An 18,219-nucleotide genomic window follows, 5' to 3' on the forward strand; every position below is an offset into this window, starting at 1 on the left:
GAGGTAAGTAACTTGTCAAAGATGACTCAGGATCCAGTACACACCAAGAGGAGTACTTCTCTATCTGGGCTGTCATGAAGGTTAAATGAGTTAATGAATGGAAAGCACCCAGAATGGTGCCTGGAATGTAATAAGCAATGTAAACATTTTTGCTGTTTCTCAGGGTAGATGATAAAGGAATGTTTATTGATTTTTTCTTTATGCCACACATAATACAAACTATATTATTATTTAAGAGAAGAAAAAGAAGACCCTAATATTTAAGTAAGTTGTTTCTTGACATGTTTGGCATAAAAACTTAAAATGGTACTTTAAGATTTGATTTGGTTTAACCCTGAAGACTATTAGGTCCTTGGTGGGCAGCTTGTTTGCAGTTAGCATCTGTATAACTTTCTTCCAGCCTGGAGTTGGGAACAGTTGTAGCTTGTTGCCCCTGTCAGATTTAATGGGAATTTGCTGAGTTTCCCTGGTGCACCTTCTCCAACACTGAACAGAGAGTTTTACATGAGCATCTTCCATTTTTATCCCTGAGCCACTCGGTGTCAGGTATTCCTTTCAAAGTCTGTAATCATAACCTCATCTGAAAACAGAACAAGGTGGAAGGGGGTGAAGTCCACAATTCTCAAAGGCAGGGCCTTAACATGTGTATAAATTGTTTTGATGTTTCACAGCTGTCTCAAGCATTGAGAAACTTTTTGGGAGAGTCAATGAAAAGTTAGACCTATGTTCAATCACATAAGGTTTCACATTTGTCCCAGTGGTTTGAAGTGCATTAACAGTTTTCTACACCCCCTTTCTCTATTTCAGTGAAGTCTTCTGTGGTTTGTCCATGTCCCCTGGTTTTCTTTGTATTGAGTTCAGACTCCGGAGGTCTGTCTTTATAGATGAGGAAACTAATAGAGTTGCCTGGAGAGCCTGAACTTTCTACTAATGTATCTTAAGTGTTCTGTAGCAACTCTTGCCACTTTCTAGAACTTTAGAAAAGTTGGAGAGACTTGAGCCACTTGCTCTGGTCCCCACCATTAGGTTCGCTGGTCACACCCGTAAGTAAATAGAAACAGTAGTATCCACCGGTGGTACCTCCCTCTCACCTTGTTGGGAGTTCCCGCCCATCAACTTTTCTCCCAAGATTGCATCCGGCCAATGACCTCACGCATTTTTCCTGTCTCTATGTAAGTTGTTATCTTTTCAGGAGGAGCACGGCAGCCTCTGTTTGCTGGGGCCTCCATTTGCACAGAAGCTGTTATTATGGAATAAGTTTAATGGGTCGTGAATTTTGTGGAGACAGGGAGGGTCTCTCCAACACTTTGTATGTACCAGCCATGGGCCTACTGGCTCTACAAGGAGTGCATTAGGCTAAATATTTTTAGCCCAATGACTCTGGAGGTAATAACCCTAAATGCTTCATTAAATTTTCATGGCTGAGTGATGGAAACTACGAGGAAAAACAAACAAACAAACAAACAAAAAACAAAGCCCAAGTCAGCCACATTAGCTTCATTTATTACCCAGCTGGAGAACAGGAGTGTGGCCCTCAGAGAGAATAAAAATAAACGTTTTAAGGAACTGTAGCCAGGCTCTTCTTTTCCTTCCCCGCGCCCTGCTTCAACAGCACAGGACTTCACTTGATTTTTTTCCCTCCCACACCCGGCATTCGGGACTCTGGAGATGGGTGTGCCACGACGGTCTGTTGAATCCAGTCTCAGGGCTGAAGAATTTTCAGACTCACACACTTTTCTGAGATTTGGCGGATCTTTGTAAGCTAGGACCAGAAGTAGGGAGCAACTGACTGCATCCTGGCTGGAGCCTTCTCCTGCGCGTGTCCCAATCTGGGATTGTTTACTCCCGGACATTCTGAGAACCAGAGTTGGGAGGGTGGACGGCAGGGGGAAACGCTGGGGGTTAACTGGGGCCTGAACACCCTCAGGGGCCTGAGTCCCTCCATAGGACGCACGAAAGAGTGATAGACGCACGCCTCCTCCCTCTCCCAACTTTGCCTGGGAAGCCTCGGTGACGACAGGGGCGCATGAGCCAGGGTTGGCCGCTGGGACCTAGCGCCCCCTCCTGCGAAGGGGAGCGGGGGCCACACGTCGGCGCGGGACCTGCCCTCGAGTTTTCCCGCACTAGCGCTTTTTCCATTTGGGTATGCGCATGTTTAGAGGCCTGGGTGATAAGAGAGTAGACCCTAGAGAAAAATGAGGGAGGCCGGGCGGGGGCGGCTGGTGGCGATGGCGAGTGGCAAAAACAGGGAATACTTTGTGAAAAACCCGAGTCTGGTGGCTTTTACCCCATCTCGCCCTCACTCCCTCCCCGCCCACGCAGCCGGGGCGGAGACCCGGCGCTCTGGTCTCGGCTCTCCTCCACCACGCCGGGATGGGGAGTGAGCGGCAAGGCTCCAGAGGCGCGACTGCGAACCGCGGCGCCCCCGCTCGCTCGCTTGCTCGCTAGCTCTTCCTCCTCCTCGTCGCCACCGCGACTCCGCTAAGCTCTCGGAACGCGCTCGGGCGGCGCACAGAGCACCCGGGCGGGAGCGAGAGCCGCGAGGCCGGGGCGACGGGAGCGCGGCGGGCGGCCAGGCGGCGGCGGCGGCGGCGGCCGGGGAGCGGGCAGGTGAGCGGCGCCGCAGGGCGCCGGGCGGGCGAGGGGCTGGCGGGGCGGGGGCGGGGGCGGGGGCGGGGGCGCGGGAGGAGGCGGGTCTGCGCGCGAGGCGGTCTCCTCCCCCTGCTCTGACGCGGGGCCCGTGGCGCCCGGGGAGAATGGACCCAGCTCGGCTCTCGCCCGGGCTTCCCCGGGCTGGAGAGCGCGCCTAAGTGCCGCCGCCCGCCGGGCATGGGGAACCGCTTTCTGGGCGGCTGCGGCAGCGGAGGAGGAAGCTCTCGGCGAGCCTAGGTGAGGCACGGCGGTGGGCTCGCGGCCGCCCCGGAGTTCAGCGCGGGCAGGTGTCGGCGGGTACGCGGCGCCCGGATGCCCGGGTGGCTCCGTCGGGGTCCCCGGGCGCGGAGGAGGGCTCCTGGGGCGTTCCTCTCGGGAGTTTGGCCAGGAGTGCGGCGGGGATGGAGACTGCAGTTTTCCTCCCTGTTCCTCCACTTGCTGGAGAGGATAGGCGCCTCTGCTCCTTCCTTATGGGTCTCCCCCTACCACCCCTTATCTCCCTACTTCTGACCACGCGCGGTTCTCTTTCCAGACCTGCTCACCTAATACATTCGTCTCTCTCCGGGACCCCCTGCACCTTCCTCCTTCCTGCGGCACGTCGCTATCCACCCACGAGCCTTCTTTCTCCCACTCCAAAACCTACCTGGTACTCCCGAGCCCTTCCTCAGCCGCGCTGCCGGCGTCCCCAGGTCGGACCCTCTTCCCTGCTCAGCCAAACCCGGTTTTCACTTCCCTACTCCTCGGTAGCGCTGCGGTTCTGCTCCGACCTGCCGAAAAGCGAGATCTATCCCGGTGGCCCCTACCCTTTCGCAAACACCATCAGAGCCGGACCCCGTGTCTCCTCGGAACCCATCTCTTCCCGAGTCCTCCATCGACTCGGTTCTCTGCTGCCGCCCCTTGCATTCCACTCCCCAGCACCACCCCGCGCCGCCCTCCACTCCGATAGTTTTCCTCCCCACCCGCCCCCTCTTGCTTCTCTCTTATCCAGACTTGACGCTCTGCCTCGGCTGCAGAGCCAGGTTTCCCCACCCCCCTACTGGGGAAACTTTAAAATCCATGTGGTTCGGTTCATAAAGGAGCCCTAAAAGCAGGACTCAACCGCCGAGAGAGCCTGGAGCCAGGGAGTCAAGGATGGCGGAGGTTGTGTCGTGGCGTCGGAAAGGAGCTGTAGGCTGAGTATACCAAGTACATTTCAAAACCCTGGTTGCTGCAGCTGGGACTCTCCTCCCGAGGCTGGCTCGTCCCGCGGAGTATTATTGTGACCCCTGGTGGGAGGGCGCGAGTATTCTGTGCACTTTTTTTTTTTTTTTGGTACGCGGGCCTCTCACTGTTGTGGCCTCTCCCGTTGCGGAGCACAGGCTCCGGACGCGCAGGCTCAGCGGCCATGGCTCACGGGCCCAGCCGCTCCGCGGCATGTGGGATCCTCCCGGACCGGGGCACGAACCCGTGTCCCCTGCATCGGCAGGCGGACTCTCAACCCCTGCGCCACCAGGGAAACCCTTCTGTGCACTTTTTAAAGCACTTTTTTTTTTTTTTTCTGGTGGTAGTGCTGGTGGACGGGATGAAGGGGGCACGAGGGGAAGGTTGCTTTAAGAGGTTGATGTCACTTGGCTCCTGCGTTGCTCCCTCCCGGACCCGCCAGACTGTGTACGTTTCACTCCCTGTGAACTAACCTCCCCCCCCCCCCATTCCAGCCTGCAGCACACAAGTCCTCATTGTTGGGGGTCTGCCTGGGCACTTCCGCCTGGGCTGGGAGAATCTGGAGGAATGGGGTGGGGGTGGGGAGGCCGGGGGCGCCGGGCGACCGCGGTGTGGCTCTCGCCTTGTGCTCAGCGGCCGCGGACGGAGTGCAGAGCGCCGCGGCGCGGGGATCGGTGAACTCCGGCGCTTGTCTCCCAGGGTGGGGTGCGCGACTGCGTGGGTCGGCGTCTGCGTGTGCATTTGGATGCCGGCGCACACCTGGGTTTTAGTTCGTTCAGAAAGAGGGTTTAGTAGAGAGGTTGCCGCAGAGAGTGCGTGTTTTGCTGCCCGGAGCTGGGCGGGCGAGTCCTCCGAGAAGGATGCTACACTGCAGCTCCTAACATCCCGGCGGGGACCGGAGCAAGGATCCGCCGCTGTCGCTTCTTACTCTCTCCTGCTCCCTTCCTACTGGCCCGTTCAACGCACTTTCAAAATGTTGATGGTTTTGAATAAAGGCCTTGTGGGGGGTTCCGCTGACATTACATCGCACTTCACATGTTTTCTAGTAATCATATAAATTAAAGGTGGCTTGCGTTTAGAACTCCCTAATTATCCGGTTCACGTCTGTACATTTATGTGCCAATTATAGGTCTTCGGGAAATCCATAAAATTATAAACCATCCTCACCCCCTGAATCAGCACCCATTGTTTTTATTATCTCAATGAGTGATTCTGGATGGAACCCTTAATTGCACAGGCAAGATAGAGGAGGAGGGGGAAGTGGAGAGGTTGGATGGAATAAGGACACTCCACAGCTTCTCCTCAGCCTACCCCCATCTCTTTCACTCTCCATCCTGACAAGGCTTGGTGACAATTCTGGAATCTGAAAGGGATCACAGATTTTCTTGGTTTCCTATTGAGAAGGGCGACGTAATGAAAACTGTATAAAAGTCAACTTCTAAGCAATCAGAAATTGTCTGCTGATGTCCTTGATTGAAATCCCAGCATTCAATTGGAGTACTGAAAACTCGAAGAAATGGCTTTTGAAGCGCTATTGTTCTTTTCCATACAGAGAGGCCTTCTTAAAGGTTTAGGAAGTTCAAAATGCGGTGATTTTAAAGACTGACATTGTAACTATTAGGCAACGGTGAGAGGATCGGATCCGCAGGGATGAGAGAAGAGGGCGAAGTGGGGAGTACAAACGTGTTGTTACTATCTCGCTGCTACCAAGTGGGAATTCAGTTCTCCACATCAAGTTAGCAATTAAATCTCTGACTAAAGCAGATTTAGAAGGTGATTTTTAGTTTTTTTTTTCCTCTCCTTTTGGGTGGTGGTTTGCTTAAGGTCTGGATAGGCATATCTGAAACATTTAATCATGTTCATTGTATTCAACAATAAAATCTGAATAAAAATTGTTTACTGTTGATGAAGCTCATCTCACAAGCTGTTTCACAGTATGTTTCATTTGCAAGACAGACCATTGTGTGAGGCTGCAGGGAAGCCATGGTATCACTTCTTGTTCATTTTCTCCCAAAGCCAGAGAGGAATCCTCTGCTCCCACTCCCCTCTGCCCTCCAAGGAATTTTTTTCTTAAATGGGTGGGTGTTTGGCTTGGTCCCTGATAATACCCATCTTAAAAATGGCCTTTGGTGGATTTCGGGTGCCTGAAGCCACCCTGCAGGCAGAGGAAGAATCTAATTGAGGCAGCATTTGCATTTTGATAATTCACTGAAGTCAAACATTTGGTTTTGCTGGGGTTTAATCCTTCTCTCAAGCTAAAAAGGCTAACAAAGCAAGGAAATCACAGTATATGTCTGTTAGTTGGCACTTTACAAAGTTGCATAGATTGAAGGCGGCTGTCAGGAACTTTAAGTGTTACTTAGGGCTAACTGTAACAAAAAACGTTCACTGGTTGAGTTAAGTGATTGAGGATGAATCGACCTCTCAGAACCTCAGTTTCATCATTTGCCCAACAGGGACAATATTATCTACTCTGTGGAGCTGTGAGCAATCTTATGGGGGAAAATGTCTCATTGGGCGCTTTGGCACTTAGCAGGATTTCAGGAGAATGGTAACTTTTAGTACTAGAGAGCATGGAATTCTGCTAAGGAGAGAGGATGGTATTTGGAATTGGAAGGGCAGGATGGAAACCAGGTACTGGATTGGCAAATCACCTCTCTTAGTATAATAAAAATAGGAATAATTAACCCTTGTGGGGCACTTACTAAGACTCAGACTTAAGCACTTCACATGCATTAACTTATTTAATCCTTCAGTAACCCTAGGAAGTGTATACTTGTATTCTTATTCTCATTCGATTGATAAGGAAAGTGGGGCGCCGAGAGAGTTGGTAACTGGCCCAAGGTCATACAGCAACTAATACAATTTAAATGCAAGCTTTCAGTCCTAACGACTACCTTACCTTACCTCTGAGTGGGGAGGTGAGCTCTATCTCCCAGGGTGGTTGTCACATTTAATGGGGAATAATGGAATAGTTAGACTTCCTGTAGGAGAAAACTACAGGTTGTTGCCAATTTCAGATGCCAACAACATAAGATGGGTACTTCTCTATTACCAGCAGGGCATTAGGCTGATGGTGGGCATTTGGAACACTTCTGACATCGTGGCAGGTATTGGTTCACATGTGTCTACTGTGTTAGTCTATTCAGTAACTGGGTAGGCAGAGATTGCATTACTGCTCTTACTGGTTACCAGTGGAGGAACGCAGAGATTCTCAAAATTAAGAGGTGGTATAACAGGTCTTTAGAAGTCTGGACTTGGGTGCTAGGCTGCCTGGGTTCAGACCTCAGTTCCCCCAGCGCTGCCTGCTGTGTGGCTTTGACCAGCTTATCTAACTTCTCTGTGCTTCAATTTTCTTTATAATAAAAAGCTACCTGCCACATAAGATTGTTGTGAGAATTATAGGAATTAACACCAAGTGCTTAGGATAGTACCCAGCATGTGATGTTACTTAGCTGTTAATGTTATCCTTCAAAGAAGAGAAAAATCCTTTTCCTTGAAAATAAAAAGTTTTCTGTTCATCACTGATATCCTAAGACTTAAATATCCTAAGAGTATCTGGCCTGTTGTTTTTTGTTTTGCTTTTTTGTTAACCAGGAGGTAGAGAGGAGGAGAGGTATTTAAGGAGTTCAGGCAAAGGTTTTGTTTTGTGTTTGGCTTATTGGAAATATTTCCTTGAACATTTCTCCTCTTTGTGAAGGGAATGGTGAAATCTTCATAATGCTAAGATCTCTATGTCATTGCACTTTTCAGCAGTTATTTTCAAGGAAATAAGATGACTATTGGATGGATTAAATTCTAGGAGTAGTTAGCTCTTCCCAATTTATAGATTGGAAAGCAAATCAGACTTGGGGTGATGCATAACTGCACAACTGAGAAACACCATCAGACCCAGAATTCTTTGACCAGTGCTGCTGCTTCTAGACCAGACTGTCTCCTATACCAGGATAGAGTAGTGGCCTGAAATATAAATAGAATTAAATATAAATAGAATCCCCAGGAGGGGATGGTGCGCGGTGGGGTGGGTATTACCAGCTAAGAGCGGAAGCCAGCCAGATGTTCTGTACTGAAAAAAGAGTGTCCAGTAGGAAAAGAAAACCCCTCCTCTGGGGTTATATCCATGAAAAACTAGCACAGAACTCAATCTATGAAATGTGTATCAGGATATGAACCTGTGTACAAAAAAGAAAAAAGACATTAAATCAATTAATCACTTTAACACTTCCCTTAGGTTGGAGAGCAAATGATCAGGTTTCTTTTTCTGTGAGATGCTCTTTGTATTTTGATGTGTTGTTTGGCTTAGGGGATAAAATTAGAGGCGGTAAGGTAACAGACAGATGTGAAGTTCAGAGTGAACCCAAGTCAGCTGTGTTGACCACCTACAGGGAGTCTTGGAAAATTACCAGCCCTGTGTTGATAATTTGAGCATCATACCGATTTCTGACTCTCTGTTGGTCTGTCACTCTGTTTCTCAACTGGATCTATCCATTCACTCTTTATCAGTTAAGCATCTTTCTCTTCCTTTGTCTCTTCTGTGTTTATCCCAGTCTTTGTCTCTTTTTCATTCTTTATGACTGTTTGTTCCTATTCTTGTTAGTGTCATAATCAATAGTAACAGCTGAAAATTATGAATATGCATAAAGAGTATCTGGAAATTGAGGCCACACATGTCCTGATACAGACATCACTCCTGTGTCCATTCAACATGTCTTACTAGCACCTCCTTCACCTCGCTCTGGTTCAGTGCTAGGCACTGCAGACAGTTCCAAGATGCAAAGGTACAGTCTCTCCCATCTGGGCACCTGGCCTTATACATAAATAGCTGCTACAGCATGACATGTGGTACAGAGAATATCTGTATAGCAGCACTGGAAGCTTCCAGATGAGGAATTATTTCTACCTGGAGAGAGGAAAGGATGGCTAAGGCTTCACAGAAGAGATTTTGTTTCAGCTGGAAGCTGGAGGTTGACCAGGAGTTTCTGAGGGGTTGAAGGCATTCCAGGTTGAAAGAACTATATGGGCACAGACAGGCGGGCAAGGAGCTTCATCATTGGTTTGGGGATGGGCATCCTGTTAAGAGTGGCTGTAAGGTAGCATATGTGGCTGAAATGGATTATTTTGTAGAGCCTTTTCCAAACTTTGTTCTGGGGAGCACTGGTGTCCCCCAGGATGGTTATGAGTATTTCAAAAGAAAGGGCGTTCACAAGGAAAAAAAAGTTGCATGCTCAAAAATACTTAGGAAGCCCCGAATTATGTATCCTACTCTTAGTAAGACACAGTATTTACTGACATGTGAAAGCTGCAGAGATTTCCTGCAGTTAAGAAACTCATGTACCTCATTAAGAGTTTTCCAAACTTATTTTCTGCAGAATCTTTGATTTCAAGAAGTCCCTCTCAGTGTCTCATGAGATAGACTGCAGAAAAGGTTTGTAGGTAAGCACTTATTATTTTTAAGCAAAACAGTTAATTTGATTGAGAAGGTAATGCATTTGATTTGAAATGTAGTATGGTATATTTCTAAGACATATGAAAATGTATACATAACAATGAGTAGAAAACTCTGTCCCTACTACTCAGCCTAGGAAGGCAAGCCATGTAAATGTAGTCAAAGCCACTTAGTAACCTCTCCCCATCAGATCTCCTTCCCTCCTGCCAGAGAGAACCACTATTCCACATTTGTTATTTATCATTCCGTATAATTATTCTGAATATGCTTTTCAGAAGAACAGACTTAAAAAGAATTCCATTGAATTCTCATCCAGTTTCTAGCTAGTCACTAGAGAGATGATAAGAAATAGTAGTTTGTCCAATAACTGTCCAGGAGAGGACATGTATAAGCTCTTTAGGGAGTAGGAACGTGGCTTTTACTTTTATCAACAGTGCCTAGAATGTAGTAGATGCTCAATAAGTGTCTGCTGGATTGAATTGAATTAAATGTGTGTACTTTTATGTGGTTCATTAAGCTCATGTGGATAGAAAGATTGGGGTAAGTTGTTTTTCACTGACAATATTGAAATTCTTTGTGATCAACGATCTTGAAAACACATTCTTTTTTTCAGTTGCAGTTCTTTATTTTGTAATCTGGATTTGGAAATGAATAGTAACAATCAGCTATTGAAAGTCATCTCTGTTTTCTTGACATCTTTTGGAATCATTAACAGTAACAACTTAGTCACATCTGTCCTATAACTGATCCACTAGAACTGTCCACTTTCATTACAGGAACAATGATAACCAGAAATGTTTTTAATCAAAAAGGAAATTTATCAATTCATGCTAATTAATTACTCAGTCCCTGGACACTAGATACTTTGAAGGTTTATGAGGTTCCCCGGGGAGTAACTTATTTTCAGTAACAAAGTTTTATAGTTACGCACCGTCATGCCACGACAAGCATCTCTCTTCATAGGAGTGAGGGACATCCTCTTGAAAAAGCTCTCGTCATCTAAAACATATGTCATATTTGGGTGACGTTTTCCTTTTTTATTGTCCTAGCCTATATTCATATATTACTGCATACATGTATGTCAATATGTACAGTGGGTGTTAGAATGTTGCTGAGGAATGCATAGCAGAAAGAATGGGAGCAGAAAGAAAGCGGGAGACTTACAGGCTCCCTGGGAGAGGCTTTTCGCGCTAAATCATGTTTATATGGAAGATGGTGGCTTAGCTTTTCTCATAGGATTCAACGTTGGTTATAGCTAAGATACACCCCTAGGATTTTCTATCTTTGACTTGGCTGGTGCAGATTTTTCCCAGTAGACTTGGGAGTAGTAGTAAAAATCCCAACAGGAGGCAGGACGAGAGTCAACTTTGGATGTGAATGATCGTACATGATCCAGACACTGCCCAGAGAGTAAGGAAGAGAAGCCGCGCATTGCTCTTCCCTAGTGATTGCCCAGTGATGCCCACCCACTCTGACCATGGCACGTGGTGGTGCTTGTCTTCCATCCCAGGACACGTTATTTTGAGCAGTATTACATGCATGCTCACAAAAGTTCTGAATATAAAACACAACCGTTCAAACGTACTCAAGTTAGACTAAAAGTGCTGGTAATCCAGTTGAAGTCAAAGATGGGCCAGCCATATGCTGAATCTGAGCTACGGCATGTATTGTTAGAACATCGTTCCAATGAATGCAAAAAGGTTACTGTAATTTATCCCTTTGGGAAGCTGAATAGATGTATAGGCCACATAGAAGTTGGATTCCTGCCAATCTTCTGCTCTCTAACTTCTTAATTTTAATGTAGTTGAATTTATCAATCTTGTCTTATGGTTAATACTTTTATGCCTTGTTTAAGAAAGCCTTTTTAAAAACCCTGATGTCATAAAGATATTCTCCTTTATTATCCTCTAAAAGCTTTATTGTTTTTTCTTTCACATTTAGGTTCTATAATCCTTTCTTATAGTATATTTTCTGGAATTAATGTTTGGTGGAATATTAACAGCTATTACACGAATAATAGCATTGTTATTTCTAATTGGGTGAGCTATATAAACGTGTGTGAGGTAGGAATTGATTCTGTTTTTTTCTAATTTTCTTCCATATGGGGAAAAGTCATCCTGGCATTTAGGGTTAGTTTATAGGCATATATTTTGTCCACTCTTTTGCGCAAGCCACACTTCTGTATTATTATAGCTTTATAAAAAGCCTTGGTAATCTCACGACAGACCCCCCATGATGTCCTTCTTCAAAAGTAACTTGGCCTGTCTTGGCCTTTTGTCTTCCATATACATTTTTTCCATATACATTTTATAATTGTCTTTTAAACTTACGCTCAAATACTTACTGAGATTTGATTGGAATTATTGTTTGAATTTATAGATTAACTCAGGGAAATGACATTATTATAATGTTGAGCCTTTCTACCCATAAACATAGTACCTTCATCCATTTATTTAGTTCTTCTTTAATGTCTTTCCATACAGATTATAAATTTCTTCGTAAAGGTATGCACTCTTCTGTTAGATTTATTTCCAGGTGCTTTATATTTTTGTTGTTGCTATTGTAAATGCCATCTTTAAAATAGTATATTTTCTAGGCATGCATTAGTTTTCATCGTACTTCACCTGTATTTCTTATTCTGGATGGTGAGGGCTAGAAGGAGAGGAGAAAAGCTGGTGGTTCTGAGTGCTTACTAAACATTAGGTTCTTTACGTACCCTGATTTGAATGCAGAAGAGCCTCAAGGGAAGAGCTCTTCGTGGCTTAGTACCACCCTTGGCTGGATCACTGCTGTGCTTTGCAGACCAGCAGTGCTGGGCTTTCCTTTGTCCCCGTGGGTCCGGGGGTTGTGGAAGTGAGGATTGCGGCCGATGAGGGGTGATCACCCCGAGTAGCAGCCATTCACCTGGTTCAGGTGGCAGAGGCCTTTAAAAGACGTCTCTGGTTTTCCCCTGGAGGGAGGGGTTGTGCAGAGTCATCTGGCTGCCTGAGGGATGCAGTTTGGCTGGTAGCTCCAGTCTGGTTTGACTTCTCAGGTAGATCTCTCAGGTCAGTGAATATTGTTCCCACTTTCAATCAAGGAGCCAGAGGTCTAGGGAACTGAAAAGACGTGTGCAAGCCATCTAGCTGAGCTGGAATGAAGACCCAGGTCTCGCTACACCCATATCAATGCTCTTTCATTGCACCTTATTGTCTTAAGATCCTCAAATATTTGACGATGATGATATAGTGAAATACTGAAGCATTTTTCATTTGAGGAAACACCATTATGCATGGAAATTGTAACTTATATCTGCCCAAAGAGGGCTAATTGTAGAGCTTTCTGACTATAGCCCATGTGGTGGTTGTTACCTGCCATTTGTTATCCTCTCTCTGTTGCTCTGTCTGTCTGTCTCTCTGGATTTCCTCATGCTATTAATTCTTTCATAAGCCTACTCCCACTCATTTATCCCTATTCAAATAATATTTGTATATTAGGATCTAGGGCAGGATATCCATTTCTCTCTGAAAGTTACCCCTAGGACATCAGTGTCCATAAAATTTCAAATTTCTCTCCTCCCCTTGCCAGATGCTGTACCTCTTTCCTTCTTCTCTCACATTCTGTCATCAGCACATGTTTCATTATATTTTCTGGAATGAAGGTAATGCGTACCGCATTAGGTTAGGGTGATGTAAAAAGAGGATGTCTCAAAGAAAGCAAGATTAAGGGACCAAAAATCTAACCACTTGGTTCTCCTGATAACACTATAAATTTTCTCTCTGCTCTGTATGTGGGGTCATAGGAATGAGGTGAGATATCATACTGTATACATTTGACTGCTCCAGATGTGTCAGGGGAGGGGGAAGTCTTGACTTGTTTTAGTAGCCGTACGTCAGCGTGGCTGGGAGGAAGGGGGCTGGGTACTGGACTAACATCGCCCTCTTTAAAAATATAAAGGTCATTGACTTTACACACACAAGGACCGACTGTATAGCACAGGGAATGCTGCTCAATATTCTGTAATAACCTAACTAGGAAAAGAATTTGAAAAAGAAAAGATACATGTATGTGTATAACTGAATCACTTTGCTGTACACCTGAAACTAACGCAACATTGTTAATCAACTGTACTCCAATATAAAATAAAAATTAAAAAAAACATAAGGGTTCTACACCATAGGCTCAATCTAAGTTCGATGCTTCCTTCTGTCTGCCTTTCCCAGGCAAGCGTATCTTTCTCGGGCTTCCCGAGCCCTGGGTCTGCTAGGCACCAACACTTCATTACGTCAGTTGTTCTGCTCCATGCGTGTTGATCTGGAGTCCTTTAAATTTGAGAGTTTCTCAAGGGCACTGTCTTCTGGATTTCATGACCCGTACGCTTGGCCGATTGAGGAAGTTCACTGTAAACACTTGCTACCTTTAATTTTTAAAGGCTACCACAGTGCCTTTGCAGTGGAGGGGAAAGTATCCCTTTACTGAACTGTTTTGAGTCTGTGAAAACAAAATAGGGCTTTCTGTTGTAATTTTGAACAGTTTCTTTTGGGACATGTTTTTAGCTCCTTTTATTCCCAAACTGTGCCTTTCCTGTCCTGTTCTTTGCTGTCCTCCCTCCTCTGCTTCCTTTCCCTCCTTCCTTTTTTTTTTTTTTTTTTTAAAATCAAATCAAAGGAGTTGCATGAAATCAACAACAAAGACTTCTCGACTTATGGGTCTGTAGTGTGATTTTACAGTTACTGCAGTGGGCAGTATTCCCTGTCTTTATCACATGCATTATTTCAGTGGAGGAGGAAGAATTTGGGCAGTAGTTGGGAGGTGGACTTTGCAGTTCCCTGTCAAATCCCATAGTAGCATTAAGTATTTTATGTGGGTGATTGGTCACCTTGTGGATGACCTGTAGCTGGTTTAAAATTTCAGCCTAAAGAGCGAAACTCTGCCAACCAGTATATGTCAGCGCCGAAGAGTGCCTTTCTGTGCTATCCCCGAACACATCCAAAGCAGCATCAGCTGCGCCACCACGACTTTCAAGCAGAATTTAATTATTTTAACGATATGCACTGTATCAGTGAGAGTCTAGTCAGGAGACACATACCAGGTACCTTAATTGGAAGAATTCAATATAGGGAACTAGTAACAAAGATGTTGGAAGAGCTGAAAGTGTGACAGAGAGACGAGGGATGGACACTAGCAAGTGCAGGAAGTCAGTTTGCTTCTAGATCTTAACCTGCAGGCATCAAGGGAGCGGGTGGTGTTATCAGAGCCCAGGTGTTGAGGCTGTTGGAAATGGAACGGAGGCTGCGTAAGAGTGGTACCACACAGGGAGGGGCTGGAACTGTGGAGGAGACTCTGCCACAGCAGGGGATGCCACCTTGAAGCAGAAAGGGAGGGAGACCCTTGATCCTCCACCTTCCTTCCTGTCTCCTGCCTCTTTCCCATTCAGTGAGCCTCACTGGAAGTTAGTTGGCCAGAAAACCTGGGGAAATGTAGTTGGGGCCAGCTTTCTGCCATACTCAACAGAGTGAAGGGGAAGGGCCAGGAGTGGATCTGAGAGAAAACAGGCAAAGGACTAGTTCACACGCCAGGGAAATAAATCTCTTACAAAAGTGTTTATTGGGCTTCCCTGGTGGCGCAGTGGTTGAGAGTCCGCCTGCCGATGCAGGGGACGCGGGTTCGTGCCCCGGTCCGGGAAGATCCTATATGCCGCGGAGCGGCTGGGCCCGTGAGCCATGGCCGCTGAGCCTGCGCGTCCGGAGCCTGTGCTCTGCAACGGGAGAGGCCACAACAGTGAGAGGCCCACGTACCGCAAAAAAAAAAAAAACAACAAACAAAAGTGTTTATTAATATTGCAGACCTAAAGGAACACAACTGAGTTCCTCCTCTTCTCTCTCCTCCCACCCCAGCCCATCCAACCTCCCTCACAGAATATTGAGAGTGACTCTGCTGGCAGCTGAATCTCTATCTTGTTAGGGTGAGCTGTGTTAATGTTGGGTGCCCTGCTGAGTAGGACAGCAGAGTAGGACTACGAGTCTCTGAGAGCTCAAAGTTTTTTTTTTTTTTTTTAATAACTCATTTAGTGGCAAAATGTGACCTGACCTGAAGTGACTTGAAGTTCCTTATAATCTTTAGTGATCCCTTCGTGAATAGGCATACAGCGGCTCTAGAAGCATTAATGAATTTGATTACAGGGCATCACCCCAAACCCAGCTAGGGGTATTACAAATAAGAGGTAAATGTATGGCATAGTAAAGGCTGCCTGTCTAAAATGCAAAATAAAATCCACTTTATGAACACAAAAGACCCAGGGTATTTGGATAAGGTATATTGTGACTCTGTATTTCAACATGGCAGAGGAAGAATGAATGGAAATGTGGCCCAGTAACATGCAGTTCTAGGGCAATGCTGATGGTAAACAGCCCAGCCCCTCCGGAATCATGGAATGCCAGGGCTGGATGTGCCCCTGTAGCCCAGCAGAACCACCACTTCATTCTGTAGGTGAGATGTCTTTTGCTTAGGCTGGAGACCTGGCAGATATGTCACAGGGTCACCAAGGGGTGAATCATGGAGCTGGAATCGTTTATTGCCCCTTTACATTGAATGAATTTTAGGCAAATGCATTTAGTGAGTGAATTTTAGGTCTGATTCTTTGGTTACTTGAAACATTTGAACAGTTGACATTCAGATGGAATGAATGAAGCCAGCAAGTGAAATATATAGGTAAATCTACACACACACACACACACACACACACACTTCAGATGTCTTGTCCTTTGATCTTCAGAACAATCCCATCAAATAGATAGGGAGGGCATTACTGTCCCCATTTTACAGATGGTCAAACCAAGGGGACTTGGCCAATAATTAGCTCTGTGGCCACAGGCAAGATCCTCAACTCTGAGCCTCAATGGAAAAATGGGCTCCTACAGGGCTGTTTTGTGAATCAAAAGAAGTGACGCCTACAACACAATTAGAATTGTGCCTGGTACCGGTGGTCATGCCATAAGCAGTAGTTCCTTTCTCCCTCCTCCTCCCCCTTCAGACAAGTGAAATAGATGGTACAGCCCCACAGCCATTCCCTTTGAAAAGGACGCGCTTCTGTATAATGAAGAGTTCAGTGGTTGAACGGTAACAGAACTCCTGTCTCTGTGCCTTTTTTTTTTTCTTTCAGCTTTCAGAGTAGGGGCTTGAAGTCATGCCACCCTCAAATCCGTCACGATTTGCTGTGACCTTGGTGGCCCCTATTGTCTTCAAAGGTCAGGAGACAGTTTGATATTTTGTTTCCTCCAAGTCCAACTGTAGGGGAAACCACCATGGCCACAAACACAATTTTCTGCAGAAAGCACCCTTCTTGTCAGCACACATGGGACTTTGTCATAATTCATGTTAGGTGGGCCTAATAAAATATTTTCTTCTTTTGAGTATTTTTCAGGATTAATAAAGCAGCATTCTTGGGGGAAGTTTATTAATCCATAACTTATAGAAAACTCCAGAGGAAGAAGATACGAGATATGTTCTGTAGGTAAAGACGTCAGGCTTGCCACCACTAGAATTGAATTGTGCATACATTATTCAGCTAGCTATCTTCTGGGTACATGCCAGGTTGCTGGTGTGATGGTGACCTTGTCTTGGACATGATCTAAACAAGCATTTGTTCCCTTTTATTTTTAACTTGGGAGGGTGTGAAAGAGGAGGTGGCAATGTGTAGAATAATCCCAGTCCTCGGGATGTGATCCTTCCTGTCCCCTTGGCTGCACGTCAGCTACATTGGACACAAAGACATGCTTTTGAACCCTGGCTCTTTTGCTGCACGCACTGGGTTTCTGCTGTCTGTCAAATGGAGATTGTGGTGCTGGCAGCAATGATGATGGTGATGATGAGGATGATGATGATAGGGGTGACCTATCAGATGGCTACCTCTGTGTCCATGACAAGGAGTGATGATTTATGGGAAAGGACGTGGGACTCTATCACTTCATCCATTTACTCAGTGTTTTTGAGCCCCTGCAACATACTGGCACAATGGCAAGTTCCTTTTTTTTTGTTTTGTTTTGCGGTACGCGGGCCTCTCACTGCCGTGGCCTCTCCTGTTGCGGAGCACAGGCTCCGGACGCGCAGGCTCAGCGGCCATGGCTCGCGGGCCCAGCCGCTCTGCGGCATGTGGGATCTTCCCGGACCGGGGCACGAACCCGTGTCCCCTGCATCAGCAGGCGGACTCTCAACCACTGTGCCACCAGGGAAGCCCAAGCTCCTTTTTGTTAAAGCCATAAAAAAGACACAGATTTCTTTCTCAAGATCCAGGATTAGCCCGGGAAGCACAAATAAACAGATAATAATATGGCTAAGTATGGCCCCCAAAAGTATTAGTTACAGTGAAAAATAAGACAGAAGGATGGATTTTGCCAGGGTAGGGAAGGGTCAGCATCTAAGCTAAGCATTCTGAAGGTGGCTTGGAATTTGCCGGGGAGTCTTGGTGCAGTAAATGTGTTTTGAGTCCTGTGTTGGGCTTTTAGAGTGAGTGTGACAGGAACTCTAGTTGCCCGTATTCCATATGCAGTCCACTGGGGAAAATGCAAAACCAGTAAAGGCAGGAGGAGGCCTGTAGACTGGGGGACGATGACAAAGGTAGAGATGGGCACTTCCATGTATGAGGAACCCTACATAAGTTGGTACAGATGGATCACAAAGTGATGGGGTGTCAGGAGCTGGGGAAAGTCAGTCTGGACGGGTAAACAGGGACAGTTCATGGAACACCTTTTTACCAAATGTTGGCCAGGAGGTTGTGGTTGGGTAGATGGTGGCAAATAGACTTCACTTTATGTCGCCTTCTCTGCAATTCTCTCGCTTCTCCTATTGACTGGGTTCAAAGAGCAGTCTATGGAGAAATATGGTTGTAGATTTTTGGGTGAAATGAGCACTGTTAGGTGTGGTATAGTTTAATGGCGTCTCCT

At 46.2% G+C, this 18,219-nt stretch overlaps 1 protein-coding gene across 4 annotated transcripts in view; it reads left to right on the forward strand.

The window, feature by feature from the left end:
* Window positions 1-18,219, forward strand: part of DAB1 (DAB adaptor protein 1) — a 1,168,936-nt gene that overhangs the window by 749,716 nt on the left and 401,001 nt on the right. Inside the window, exon 1 of one of the 4 annotated variants that reach the window (XM_049698781.1) lies at window positions 2,505-2,610. The exons of 2 other annotated variants lie outside the window; for them this stretch is intronic. The gene's annotated coding sequence lies outside the window, so the exon portion shown is untranslated. Of the gene's footprint in view, window positions 1-2,504; window positions 2,611-2,717; window positions 2,890-18,219 lie in introns of those variants that run through there. One more of the 4 variants, XM_049698745.1, reaches the window with a different exon arrangement.

Source organism: Orcinus orca, chromosome 1 (genome assembly GCF_937001465.1).
Source record: "Orcinus orca chromosome 1, mOrcOrc1.1, whole genome shotgun sequence".
NCBI lineage: Eukaryota > Metazoa > Chordata > Mammalia > Artiodactyla > Delphinidae > Orcinus > Orcinus orca.